Source organism: Sapajus apella, unplaced genomic scaffold (assembly GCF_009761245.1).
Source record: "Sapajus apella isolate SASKATOON/1434 unplaced genomic scaffold, GSC_monkey_1.0 scaffold6, whole genome shotgun sequence".
Classification (NCBI taxonomy): domain Eukaryota; kingdom Metazoa; phylum Chordata; class Mammalia; order Primates; family Cebidae; genus Sapajus; species Sapajus apella.
This window is the reverse complement of record NW_022436946.1, coordinates 68,437,353-68,452,671: the sequence shown is the minus strand read 5'-3', so window position 1 is coordinate 68,452,671 and position 15,319 is coordinate 68,437,353. Positions and strand designations below refer to the sequence as shown.

At 36.9% G+C, this 15,319-nt stretch overlaps 1 pseudogene; it reads left to right on the top strand.

Annotated features, from left to right (window-relative positions):
• The first annotated feature begins 13,565 nt into the window (after nt 1–13,565).
• On the top strand, nt 13,566–14,064 carry LOC116549674 (annotated as a pseudogene).
• Nucleotides 14,065–15,319: the final 1,255 nt, after the last annotated feature.

Genomic DNA, 15,319 nt, shown 5'->3' with positions numbered 1-15,319 from the left:
TCCCTTCTCTTTTTCTGAGTGTGGCAGAAGAGATTTAAAAATTCAAGTAATCCATTAACATAGTGCTAAAACACACAGTATAGTAGAGCTTGTAATGCAAAGTATCATCCTCCCTCCCCATCCCTACTCCCTAAACACAGCCACTTTTAACCATTTCTGTATTTTATTCTTCTGAAGGCTACTTCCATATCTCTAGCAAAACACTGCACAGATATATCTGCTATAATGCACTATGTACATTTCTGCAGAGTAAATTGGATTCTCCAGGCATGTTCACTAAAAATAACAGGGTTTATGGAAAATAAAAGTACGTGGAGCAAACCACTTAAACCAGGTTGGTAACTAGAGCGAGAAGGGGTTTTTAACCAGAATCAGGAAGGAGTGAGCTTGTTGAGTTATGGAGTTCAGGGCAAATGCATGAAAGTTGGGGAGAAACATGTAATAAAACACTTCTAAATCAGAGCAGATGGGCCAGTCTGAGCCAAGAGACATAGTGTATGGTACTATATTTCTCTGAGGCTTGAGTCAGCGCTGTGGCTCTGCTTTGCGTTTTGCTTTGTTCCTAAGTGGCATAAAACAATGTGCTGGGGCAGATTGTACATATGCCAACACGACTGGATTGGTTGCCGCCACTTCTGACTGGAAACACACTTCACACTTGTGCCAGGAAAATGGACTTCTCCTTGCTCAGTCTGTTCCCTCATGCGTGTCTTTGCAGGGTTAGGTTTGATCGGTGGAGCCTGGGTCACGTCTTTATCTTGGCTATGATAGAGGGTGGTAAACAGTTTTTTTACATTCTATTTTGGGAAAGTGGAATTCATAATTAGGAGAATATTGAAATGTGGAGAATATGTTAAAAACTGTTATTCAGGAATCAGGGGTCCACCACATGCAGTCATGCACACACATGCATATATGTGTTTACACTCACATGTGTGTGTATCAATGTCCATAACTTTTGATTTATAAATTTTAACATAATTTATTTACCACTATGACACATAACAATTTGGTGGGCTTGCATTCCCGGCTGTCTTCATTTTAGCATTTCCTCAGTTTTGAGTTATAATATTATCTATAATTTATTTTTTCTGCTGATTACCTCTTGATTTTATTTATTTCAGTCTCTGTATCTTATTCCATTACATTTTCTCAGAATCTCTTGACCTCTCACTATGTAAGAAGATGATGCTAATGCCCTCCACTCCTATATCCACCACTCTTGCCTCCCTTCCAGTTCCCATTTTCTGTCAGCTGGTTATTTTACATTGCCAAGACTGATAACATTACATTCTGTTTTATAACAGAAATGAAATAATTAAACTTTCCAACTTTTGTCTCTAAGTTGATTTTAAAAGTCGAAAAGCAGTATACACCGTTAGTATTATGATAACAAATATTTTTTATCACTGATGGGGGTAAGATTTTATTTTTTTTCACTTGAGCTTTGTCTTTGGGACCTTACAAGGAGATTCTCTTGGCATCTAGGTCAAATGGTTTGCCTTTTAAAATAGTGCATTAACTGTTCAATGTCTTACCACCACATTCTGGATGTTTCATATTTGGGCCATGGTATTCTTTTAGATTCTTTTGGATTTTTTAGTTTTAGTTACATTTCATTTTCTCCTTGAAAAATCAAGACAAGCCTTTAAAATATTTTGAAGATCACTCATACTCTATTTTACACTTCTTTTCTTTCTTTCTTTTTTTTTTTTTTTTTTTTGAGACGGAGTCTCACTCTTGTCGCCCAGGCTAGAGTACTTGGTGTGATAGCAACTCACTGCAACTTCTGCCTCCCGGGTTCAAGTGATTCTCCTGCCTCAGCCTTTCTAGTAGCTGGGATTACAGGCATGCATCATCACGCCTGGCTAATTCTGTATTTTCAGTAGAGACAGGGTTTTACCATGTTGGTCAGACTGGTCTTGAACTCCTGACCTCAGGTGATCAGCCTCCCACAGTGCTAGGATTACAGGCATGAGCCACCGTGCCCAGCCTACTCTTATTTCTTCCTCTTCAGGAGCTCTCTGTTTTCCTTTTCCAGTTTTGACTACCTTTCTCTACATCTGTTGCACAACAATCTCCAGAGATGTTTTTCCACTTCACTCTTAAAGGCGCCATTTCCTGGGTCCTGTGATTTGCTCTTTCATGGTTGTCTTTCTCCTTTTGTTGGAGTATGTTCATAACTAACTTTTTAAAGTAAAGGGTATATTGAGTACGGGAAGTTTTCTGACACTTGAATTTGAAAAAACGTTTTTATTTGCACTCACATTTGATTGATGTTTGGCTGTATATAGTATTCTAGGTTCACAGTAACTTAGGACTTTGAAGATAATTCTTCATTAGGTACTAGTATCACATTGGGGTAGAAAATGTTGATATCATCCTGATTCTTATTCTTTTTTTACAAAATCTCTCTGTGTGTTTGTTTTTCTGGAAACTTTTGTGATATTTTTTGGCACATTTTATGCTGAAATATTACAGGTATGAATCTAAAAGTGAGTCTGCTTCACTCATCTTGTTTTGCCTCTCATGACTTTTCTCTGGGAATGGCCTACATATTTAAGGATAATTATATTCTTTCTTTTTTGTGTATTTTCTCTTCAAAAAAACTCTTAGCAATTGTGTGATAGACCAGCTAGGTTGATTCTCTCTGTCTCTCATTTTTTTCTCTCTTAGTTTTTGTCCCATTGTGTTTTTACAATGTTTTGCATATTTAATTTATTGTATTATTTAATTTTTTTGAATATTTCAACTTCATCAATCAAAATATCCCCATTGTACTCAAATCCTTTTTATCATGCTATTTGTTTTGCTTTTTGTCATGTATTTTCTTCAACTGTTATAGGTATAAAATTATTTTTTCAAGTTAGGTTCTATAGAATATCTCTGTTTCTTCTGTAGTGTTTTTTTGGTCATAGTTCTTTTCTTCATTTGTGATTGTTGATTATTCTGGATAGCTTACTGGTGTGGTTTTCCTTTATGTCTCTTTCCTTTCTAGGCTTTTTCACTATTAAAAAATTTGCTTAGATCTGTGCACATGGATGAGACATTGCTTTAGGGTGAATGAATGAGAGTTCATCCTTAGGCAGAAGGGGTTGTTGCCACTAGGTGAGCAAATTGGGTACTCTTAATTCTTGGATATCAACGCTCATAGTATAAGCCTGTCTTTGCAGGCAATTTGAATGTTTTTTTTTTTTTAATCAGAGACTAGCTTATTTGCTTGGATTATCTCTGGCATCATGGTTGTTTTATTTGGGGGAAGTGAAGCAATTGATACAACTGTGTTGCTTAATTCTGTTGTTTTTATTCTCAATTCTTATACTCACCTCTCCACCTGCTCATGAGCTCACCATCTCTTTGGGAGATTAGCTGCTTCTTTCACTGTACCCCCATGTATCTCAGCATTAGCTTCCTCTACTCTTTGTTTATATTTTTCAGCGCACCCACAAAAGGCTTGTTTCAGTCCCTTTTGTCTAATAATCACTACCCCTTTCCAACTTTGTTATTTTTGCTGTTACAGGTTTTTCCTTTTGTATTCATGTCCTGTCTTGAGAGAAAAGGGACATGAAAGCATGTACTCAGTCTGTCATCTTGAACTAGAAAATTTCTCTATTACATTTTCTTATTTTTTAATAGGCAGCAAAATTTGTGTATCTTAGTCTATATATTGTCATTTCATCAAAATCTTATTTATTCTAATAGTTTGTTAGTTTTCTCAGATTTTCTAGGTGGATAATCATATTCTGTAAGTAAAACCTATTTTATCTCTTCTTTTCTAATCTATAATCTTATTTTTTCTCATTTGTCTAGAATGACTGAATGATGATGAATGAAAATGATGATAGCAGACATTAAATGTGTTATTTATCAGGCCCAATTTGAACTGATTGAATTATTAAGTAGAAAATTGAAAACATTAATTTCATTATATAGATTTCTGCCTTACAGAGAATGGTATCAGAAATTTTCTGCATAATCAGTGTTTTTGAGTAAAAGAATTTGGCACTTACAGCTAAATACCGAGTATCTTCTATGTTTCTTTTTCTAATAGCCACAATTCAGAACTGGGCTTTCTAAAATAGTGTATCCTTCCAATGGAGTTTAACCTAATTTTATTATTATTTTTTAAAAGTTTTATTTTATTTTAGATTCAGGGGGTACACATGCATGTTTCTCACCTGGGTATATTGTATATGATTGGGGGTTGGGCTTCTAGTGTATGTACCCATTACCCAAATACTGAACATTGTACCCAATGGGTAATTTTTCAACCCTTGCTCCCCTCTCACATTCCCTCCTTTTGGAGTCCCCAGTGTCTATTATTTCCACCTTTGTGTCTGTGTGTACCTGTTGTTTAGCTCCCACTTATAAGTGAGAACATCCAGTATTTGACTTTTTGTTACTGAGTTAGTTCACTTAAAGTTTACCTAATTTTAGATGGCAAAGCTGGCAAATCATTATTGCGCAACACAATATTATTGCAATAAGTCAATTAAAAACAAGTCATTTAGTTGGCAGCTATGAATCTTCAACTCTAAAGCCAGTGAAGATCCGGTGAAACAACTATTGCTAGAAAGATACTTGCATGTGAAAATATGGCCCTCCTGATTGACAGCTAAACAAAGACTCATTGCAAAAGTAGACTCATTGCTTTTACCTCTGTCCCTTCTTTCCCTGGATGGATCTAAGATCTGGTTAGTCTTTCAGCACAGAGTTTACAGTTTTTTTCCTTCATGGAGCTTTTCCTGATCTTTTTTTTAACCATTGTCTTTTAAGTCTGCCTTGGAGTTGTCTTCTTAGTGTTCCCATGGCATTTTACACCCATTTCTTTCAGAGTAGATATTCCTTAGTGTTATAGTCTTTAGTATCCTTGTCTATTTCTAAGAGATTGGGTTTCTTGGAATCTCAGTTTTCTAGGATGTGGCTAAGAATCTTGAAGTAGGTAGAAAAAGACTTCTAAGCAGCCTGAGGCGCTACCATAAACCCATGCATAAAAACATGTACATTTAGTCTGTAGAAGTGGCTGCTGGGCCCTTAATCATATCCCATAAACTTTTACATTATATAGAAACCTAACAAATTTTTAACTTGGTTTCATAGCCTACATTAGATTGGAAGCAACACATTAGAAGATGGGGAAAAGTTATGTTGATGAAGGTAGGGATGTTTGCAAGATCTGAAGGTGATATATTGATAAGCTGAAAATAAGATAACTGATGAGAAAAGAAAGATCTGTGAAAAGTATATACCTGTATAGTTTTAAAAATTACAGCCATTTGTATTCGTTTTATATAGAAACAGGGTAAACATCTACCTTGATAGCATAGTATTATAATTGATGTTCCAAATTATATCTGTCATTGTGAAGAGATTAATTTCTGTTCCATATGCTGTGTTTGAAATACAATATTATTGCTTAAAGGTATGAGTAGGGTGAACTCTTAAATGTGTTTAATAACTCAGCCCCCTACAGTGCTAGATAAATGAGTTCTTGTTGGTTTCTTTCTGAAGGCTGCAGGGTACTGGTGCTTTGCTTCTAATCATTAATTTTCCTTTGGTTACATTCACATTACTAATAATGTCATTAAGTCATCTTCTGTTAGGGAATTTTTCTATAAATTTCTAATTTCTTATGTAGTTTTGGAAAAGAATAAAATGACCCCTTTCTCTTGGCTCTTATTATTTTTTCTTTAATTCTTTTAATCATGGAACTACTTATGAGTTTTACTGGTTGAAGTCTTAGTATACCACCAATTCTGATACTATTTTGCATTAACTCTAATATTTTCTAGACATTTCTTTAACTGGATTGGTGGGAAGGAAAAAGGAGGTGATTAATCCTCCATTTTTATAGATTGAGATTGTGAGGTATGACAGATATGACATGTAGTAACAGTACTACAAGTCCCTGTGCTGGGGCTTGGAACTATTAATCTTCTTGGTGTGAATCATTTGAGACATGTTTCATATGTCTCTCCATGTGGTTAAACTCTTCCAGGGGAGGTTGGGCTGGTGGTGCCAAAGGGTGGAGGGGGTTGACTAATCTGTTAAATAGCCTTTTATCTGTGAGTCTAGTTTCTCATTAGTATTTCTGACCAGAAGAATAGATGGTTGGAAATGTGGATTTTTGTTTTTAATTAGTCTCTCTAGGGATGAGAGGCTTATTTTGAAGAATGGAATTTTAAGGAAGCCTGACAACCTCAGTTTCCATGTGACTGAAAATGTTTGGCAGCTGAAAAACGTTTCACAATTATGAGTTAGAGCCAGATTTTCCAGTGGCTAAGCTGCTTTTTGGGAGTTAGACACAGAGCAACTCATACTTCCACTTTTAGGTCTCAGTGGCTCCCTTTAGGGTGCTGTTCATGGGACTCTAATGCTCCTTCCTTCCCAGTGGCGCAGAAGGCTCTCACGAGGTTCATTTCTTCTATTGTGTTTAATAACCTGATGAAGTATTTCATCTCATATTTATGTATTTATGTATTTTAATTGGGTCGGTTTAGTTTACCACAGGCATAGGTCTACAAGCATTTCATTATCTATAAAAGAGAGATTCTTTTTCTTTTCCTTTCTTTTTTTTTTGAGACAATTTCTCACTGTGATTCCCAGGCTGCAGTGCAGTAGCACAATCTCAGCTCATTGCAACTTCTGCCTCCCAGGCTCAAGTGATCCTCCCACTTCAGCCTTCTGAGTGGCTGGGACTATAGGTGTGCACCACCACACCCAGTTAGTTTTGTATTTTTCTTTTGTAGAGGTGGGCTTATGCCATGTTGCCTAGGCTGGTCTTGAACTCCTGAGCTAAAGCATTCTGCCCACCTCCGCCTCCCAAGTCAAGTGCTGGGATTATAAGAGTCAGCCACTATGCCTGGCCCAAAAAAGATATTGTTTTCCTCTCTTATACCACCATAAAATGATAATCCTACTGTATTGCTACAGTTTTACAACTAAGATTAAATTTTGCCCAATATCCTGTAGGAAAATAGTGAAGTAGCCAACAGCACACAGACTTTGGAAGCCACCCAGTTCATCTCCCTGTGCACTTCAGCGTGACACCCTGACAAATGGTTGCTGGGCACCCACTGGATTCTTCCCATGAAATGAGGCAGCCATTGCTTTTGTTGTGCAGTTCTGTGGGGAATCGATCAGGGTGGTTGGCAAAATTATAAACATTATGGAATAAGTGCAAACCTTCTTGGAAGGCTGAGAGGTTTTTGTAAAAGCTTCAGAAAAGAATGGGCTGAAGGTGGTTAGTTCTTTTATCTTGAGGCTTGAAGCATAGGGCAGTTGGAATACAAAGGAGTTTATCTGAATAACTTGTTTGCTCATGCGGTTCTAAAACTAACTTTTGATCATTCCAAATGGCTCTCTCAGGAGCAGGTCCACTGGGGATATTATCCACTAATGGTAATTGCTTTAGGCCTTGGAACCTGGCCTTTAATCTTTACCCTCTAGTGGTGTTGACTTAAAGCCTTTGTCATTTAATATGTGCTGTGTGAATAAAGGCTGTGAAGGCCAGCATGTGGTGACTGATGGCCATTAACTCCTTCGGATGAGAGGCCACAGACACCCCTAGCCTGCCTGTTCACTGTATTCTGTGTCTGAGTGGATTTGTTCATCTCTTGTGGGGTCAGGGTCTGCCTATCTGACCCTGACATAGTTCTAATTGTTACAGTTTTCCTTTGTTGAGCTGAAATTTGCCTTACTCTAACTTCTACCTATTGATTCTTATTCTTTCCCCTTGTATGTAACTTGCCTTCAAATATTTGAAGATAGCCTTCTCATACTCTTACATCTAGGTTAAGTATTCCATCCATTCCTTTCAGCTGTTATTTAAATCTCCTGGTTTCCAGATTCACCACTATTCGAACTACCATTTTTTGGACATAGTCTCTATCTCCAATGGCCTTTAACTTAAAACAGCATTAAAATGGTCCTTTAGACATGGCTTGACTAGCTGAATGCCTAGTAGAGCTGTTTTCCTAGAAGGAGATACATGCTTTCTATGCTTCTGTTTTGGAATACCTGAAAACATAGTAAGTTTCTTAGCATTGGATTTGTTAAGCAGATGCACTTATGTTGGGAATGTTATAGACAAAAAAACGAATAGAAAGTACGTTGGAAGGGTGATGTCCTTACAAGAACAAATTTAAATGGCTGTTAATTTTTAACAGCATGATTTTGAACTGTCAACTATAAAATATAGGGCATATTACAGTATATAATATTGGTAATAATGCCTGAGTGAATATTCTTTTCTTAGAAGGGCACTTAGATGCTTTTGTTTTTTGAACCATTCCTGGATAAACTTGTTAAAGTACTTTGTATCTGTGAAATTTTGCCTTTTTTTGTCAAAAACTTTCAATTTCACCAAAATTCCATCATCCTTTTCCCTTCGCAGCAACAGTGCTTTTAATTTTCTCCATGTTTGGCGACATTGTTTACTTATTTTTTTCCCTACTTTTTTTCATTCTGCTTTTTCATTTGAGGCAATGTTTACTTGTTCTATATAGAGTCAACATTTGGTGCAATACAACTAGATTGTTAGAAACTTTTTAAAAATTCTTATTCAGTATTGTATTAGCATTGTTTTGTCCACTACCAACCATTCACCCATTTTGTTTCCTACGATAATGTTAACTGTGCTTTGGTAGATGCTCTCAGATATTTACCAGTGACATTTTTGTAAATGGAATATTGTTTACTCTTAATCCTAAAATCAAATTTTTGAAATGTCTATTGACCTTACTATAAATTTAGGCTGTATAGCTGGTAGATTTTGTCAAATTATGGCAATGAGAGCTTTGGTCATGTCTATTTTATGTCAAGTAATTCATTTTACTGTATTGTATAGTGTCTTATTTAGTTTTTCCATGAGGTAATTTTTAAAACTATATGGCTATTGAGAGATATTTAGTCTAATAATACATTGCCTATAGGGGCATTCAATGAGAAGTTTCTTGTGTTACAAGGAAAAGATGTTAAAAACCCAGAATCTCTCAAGTAAATTGTGGTCTGTAACAGTTCCACCACCCCTGGGGAAGGGTGGCGCATTGAAACTTCCATTACTATTAATCTTGAGAGAGAGCATGCCTGGTCTTGTTGGACTGAAGCCTCTAGCCATCTTATCAAGCCAGAGCTACAAAAGTAGGATAACTTTGCATCCCTTTTTGGCCCATTAGTTAAAATGAAGATGATAGGAGTGGATAGACAATAGATTAGGTTCTTTGACAAGTAAGTGTTGAGTGACAGTCATGAATATTTCCCATTTCTTTATTTTACCAATTGTCTCCCTAAAGTCACTTACCAGAAATATACAGTAAGAAGCTGAATTTTCTTGGATTACTTAACTTGTCTTAGAGAATGGGTGAGAAAGGTTTCCAGCTGTAGCTGTCAGGTCTTTTTCTGCAGTAGGCGCCTGCTTTCAGTGTTTTCTGAGGATAACACGAAACATTCTTTTTTCTCTTTTGCTACCATTGAGCATATTATGCTGCATTTTGTAGGCAGGCCCCCAGGCTATAAGGCAAACTGGTAGTCTGGTTACCGCACTGAGCTCTGAGCCATGGAGAGGGATCTCTGGCCCTGGCTTTTCCACTGGTTGCTGGATGACCTTGGTCAAGTGAGTCAACCTCTTCTTTATCTTCTTTCCACTTGGTAAAATTGAGACTTTCTTTTTTTCTCTAGTCTTAAAAAAAAGTTTGCAACCATTAAATAAGGGGTAAATGAGAGTTTCTTGAGTGAGTTAATACCTCTCTGATACTTTAGTTAATATAGATAGGATTACTTCTTGAATTACTAAAGTAAATTAAACAAAATACACTACACACATTTAACTTGTACTACAGATTGTCTATAATTAAATAAAAAGATGTAAGTCTTATCTAATTTGTATAAGTCATTTCAGTCTCTTTTGGAGGAAAGCAATGTAGTTATCTATGTTGTCCCTGTAAATTGTGTTACAGTGTTAGAAAATTTCTGGGGACAGTGAAGAATTGTTTAGTACCTTAAACCCTTAAACTCTCTTTAGGGAGTTTAGTTGATTCATGTGGACCCTCCAAATTATCTTGTTTCCCAAATTTTAAAATTGCATCAGGATTATTTCATCTCTTTAGGGCTTTTATTTTTCAATTTAATTTTGCTATATTTTTACAAAAAGTAGTGGATTAATTATGCTCACTCTGAAAAGTATTTGGGTTCCAGTTCATATAAATTTATTCTAGGTTTTGCGTCCCAGAAGTATGCTATGTCTTTAAAATTTAGTTAGCTCATTAACACTCCAGTTCTCATATTTGAGTGCCCTATAAACCTGTATACTTGAGTAACCTGAGCTGCAATCTGAAGTTAATAATACAATCTGTTTTTAGGTATGTGACCATAAAGCTCTTTAAAGGGAGCCTGTGTTTATTAATCTGAAAGTACTGAGCTTGAGGTAACAGTGAGGCTAAAGTCTGATGTGGGAGGTTAAAAATTATAATAGTATACTAATGGTAGCGATGTTGTCTAATAAGAGTAAGTCTGTGACTCATTTTAGTTCCCTTGCTTTTTATTCCTGTGAGCCATAGAAAGAACCCACTGTAGGGGGTTAGAAATATTCTTTCTTATGATTGTGGGATGAGAGAGTGGTTGCTTTTTCCAACCACCATATGTGGTGATTAGGCTCTTCGGAATGACATTGGGGTACATGCTGAGCAAACAGCAAGTCTTCCAAATAACTTATAATAAATAAAGTATGTAAGACGTTTCCCCCAGCCAGATGTAATCTTCAATAGTAGAGGAATAAATTTAAAGTGACATCCCACAGGAAAATTTGGGAAAAGCCTGGATGGACCAAGAAGGCACTCATGCTGTTAGAAATAAGCAAATTCCTTTCCTCCTTTCAGGTGAGAATATATGATGGTTCATTTAAAATTTGTTTTTATGATTTCTGGGATTTCTTAGAAAATGCATGAATAAAACCTAAAAATTCCAGTGAACTAAAAGTCCATTTGAACTGTTTGAATCTTTGCTTTGCATTTTTGCTTCCAATATTCAAAAACATTTAAGCAGATGGTACTCAGATAAGTATGGGGGCATCTCCCTGAATGTGTAGTAACAGGTCAAATTTTTGTGAATAGAATTATGCTTTACATCTAATAGAGAAAGCAGTAGTTCCTGCGGATTCTTGAAAGGAGGCAATCTAAATCACCTTTAGTCTTTGAGCTTTCTCTCAGGTGCCTAATACAGCAGCTTCAGAATTTCTAGGAGGATGAATGTGGGGTTTGGGATGGGAGATAGTTAGAGAACTTGTCTTGAAATGGCATTTTCTTTGTACACACAGTGCTTTGATGTGGGTTTTATGTTTACTTAGATGGGCTTGGGATGAGGGGTTTTGTGATAGCCAGGCTTTGGTGCTTCTGCTGCTCTCAAATGAGACCTGAGCCACATGTGCAAGCATGTGTTTAGAAGCTTGAGGTGTACTGATCCAAACTGTCACCAGCCTGGGATTTCAGAAGGTTTCAGAAATTTGTTCTCTCTGCTTGATGGGAGTTAAACAGTATAACAGTGGGGAAATCTAGTATGAGGGCCTGGGCTTCCAAGCTTCCAGGGAGAGCTGGGCTTGGGAGACTAAGAACTCCTCTGGGAAGCCTGAACATGCCAAGTAGTCTTATAGCAAGGACTGGTCACAAAAACACAACAGAAGACATCTACCAAACTTGGATCTCCTGAAGGCATTCTTGTTAAAACTGTGCATTCATTCCATTTTTTTTTTTTTTTTTTTCATTTAACAGATACTCAGTGAGCACCTTCTAGGACCATGTGTTCTAGAAATGTAGGACAAAGTAACAGAATAGAAAATATTTTGCCATCTTGGAGCTTAGATTCTATTGTGGGAGGCAATCAGTAAACAAATATACTAATACATATTTAAGTCAGATCATGATAAATTTTATGAAAAAAATGAAGTAGCTTACAGAGATAGCAGAGTGAAGAGAAGGGCTATGATAGTTCTTTAGATGATAGTTGTCGCTGACCATTGCTCTCAGGTGGTGCCTTTTGAGTAGACACTTAATATCTGAGAAAGAGTTGGCAGCATGAATAGCATGTGCAAAAGGCCTGAGGCAGGAATATGTTTGTCCTATTGGAGGAACAGCAGTAAGCTTGGTGTGGCTGTAGTAGAGTAAGCAAGGATTGTAGGAGGTAAAGTCATGGAGGTAAAATAGGGATGCTCACTCTTATCATTAGTAATCAACACTATTCTGGAGTGTCTAAATAATAAGACTAGAAAATTAAAGAGTTGTTATAAAAATGGAAAGAAAACATAAAATTATTTGTATTTTAGTGAACATGAGTGTATGCCTATGAAATCCAGAAGACTTTCACCAAATAATTTAGAATCAGTGAAATTATTGAGAAAAGAAGCTTGAAATGCAATGACTATTTATGAAATAAATAGTAAGAAATAGCCAGCAATGGAAAATGACAAAGATCTTCTATTTATAATTGAAACTATAAAATACCTTAGAATAAATTTTACAAGAAGGACAGTGGATGCATAAAGAAAAGAATAAAGTCTTAGGAAGGATGTTAAAATAAGACTAAAATATGACATGTTCTTAGATGTTCTTAAGTAATAGCACATAATACCACCCCAACTTGCATTCCAAATGAATTTTTAGGTTTTTTTTTTAAACTATCTAAAAATATTTAAAAACATATATAAAAAAATACATGCCCAAAATAGCCAAGAAAAAACTATGAAGATTTTCTATTACTGGAAATTAAAATTTACTGCAATAGCATGTAAACAAGCTATGGCTGGGAATTTACATATGATCAGGAATTAGCAAATTTTTTCTATAAAAGGCCAGATAGTAAATATTTTCACCTTTGTGGGCTACATGGTCTATCTTGATTATTCAACTCTGCCCTTATAGAACTGTTTTAGTCTGTTTTGTGTGGCTATAACACAATACCACATTCTGGGTAGTTTATAAAGCATGAGATTTATTTCTTATGGTTCTGGAGGCTAGGATGTCTAAGACTGAGGTGCCTGCATTTGGCAGGGGCCTTCTTGCTGTGCCATGATGAAGGACAAGAGAGCATGTGCAAGAGAGAGAAGGAAGGGGGCCAAATTCCTCCTTTTTCAAGAACCTACTCTTATGATAAAGTCATTATGTAATGACATGAGGGCTCTATCATCACGAGGGCTCCATTCATGAGGTCTCTGTCTAATAACCTCTTAGTCCCACCAAACACTGTTGCTCTGGGAATTAAGTGTCCAACACATGGACTCTGGAGGATGCATTCAAACCACTGCAAGTGCAAAAGCAGTTGTAAACAATAAATAAATCAATGGATGTGACTGGACTCTTCATTGACAGTGGGTTTGCCAATTCATGATATAGATCTTAAAACAAAATAGTGCTCAGAAATAGATAATATATGATAAGAGTGCTACTTCAGGTCACTTGGAAAGGATAGTTTACTGAATAAATGGTGCTGACAGTTTATATTAATTTGAAAAAAACTTATAAATTCTACTTAGTTATACATACTTAATGTATAATGCTTTAAATGTAAAAACCAAGTAGGACCCTTTTCACAAGATGGCGCCGAAAGCGAGGAAGGAAGCTCCTGCCCCTCCTAAAGCCGAAGCCAAAGCGAAGGCGTTAAAGGCCAAGAAGGCAGTGTTGAAAGGTGTCCACAGCCACAAAAAAAAGAAGATCCGCACGTCACCCACCTTCCGGCGGCCCAAGACACTGCGACTCCGGAGGCAGCCCAAATCTCCTCGGAAGAGCGCCCCCAGGAGAAACAAACTGGACCACTATGCTATTCAAGTTTCCGCTGACCACTGAGTCTCCCATGAAGAAGATAGAAGACAACAACACACTTGTGTTCATTGTGGATGTTAAAGCCAACAAGCACCAGATCAAACAGGCTGTGAAGAAGCTCTATGACATTGATGTGGCCAGGGTCAACACCCTGATTCGGTCTGATGGAGAGAAGAAGGCATATGTTCGACGGGCTCCTGATTACGATGCTTTGGATGTTGCCAACAAAATTGGGATCATCTAAACGGAGTCCAGCTGGCTAATTCTAAATATATGTATATCTTTTCACCATAAAAAAAAAAAAAAAAAGTAGTAAAACAATAGAAAAGAAATTTAAAAGAATATTGTTATAATCTAGCGTTGAAGGAAAGTTTTTAAACAAGGCAGAAACTATAGAAACTATAAAGAAAGGATATTTGGCTACATAAAAAAATAATTTTATGGCAGAGTTACTATAAAGAAAAGTAAAAATGGTATTCTGTGAAAAATATTTGTGACACATGTAACAGAAAAAGGGCTATTATCTGTAACACCCAATGTACTGCTAGAAATGACCTAGTAAAAACAGGATAAAGAACAGTGTCTGAAAGGAAAAACCAAACGGGCAAGGACTATAGGAAAAGATGCTGAGTATAATAGAAGCTGAAACCTTTTGTGAAACAGGGAATAGTAATAGTACCCACCTGATAGTGCTGTTGGAGGGATCAAATCAAATCATCCAAATATAAGAATGTGGTTGGGGCCAGGTGCAGTGGCTCACATCTGTAATCCCAGCACTTTGGAAGGCCGAGGCAGGCGGATCACTTGAGGTCAGGAGTTCAAGACCAGCCTGGCCAACATGGTGAAACTCCATCTCTACTAAAAATACAAACATCAGCTGGGAATGGTGGTGCATACCTGTCGTCCCAGCTACTCGGGAGGCTGAGACACGAGAATCCCTTGAACCCAGGAGGTGGAGATTGCAGTGAGCTGAGATCATGCCACTGCACTCCAGCCTGGGTCACAGAGCGAGATTCTGTATCCTCCCCCCCCAAATAAAACAAGTGATTGGCACCTAATATATGTTAGTTTATTAGACTGTAGAAATAAAAGCATGAATAGACCAAGATTGCCATGAAAGGAAACATTTTTTGCAATTGCAAATAACCAGAAACAAACTGAATAGCCCATAAATAGGGAAATAATCGAATGAATTATTATACAATTTTACTGTGGAATTTTATAGAGTTATTGAAAGTAATTAGTTTAAGTTAAATTATATCCATAGGTTTAGGATGTGGTCCACGATGATTATTTAGGAGGAAAGCAAATTTTAAGGCTGGGTGCTGTGCCTCAGGTGTGTAATCCCAGCACTTTGGGAGGCCGAGGCAGGTGCATCATGAGGTCAGGAGTTCAAGACCAGCATGGCCAACATGGTGAAACCCCATCTCTACTAAAGATAGAAAAAATTAGCCAGGCATGGTGGTGCATGCCGGTAGTCCCAGCTACTTGTGAGGCTGAGGCAGGATAATCGC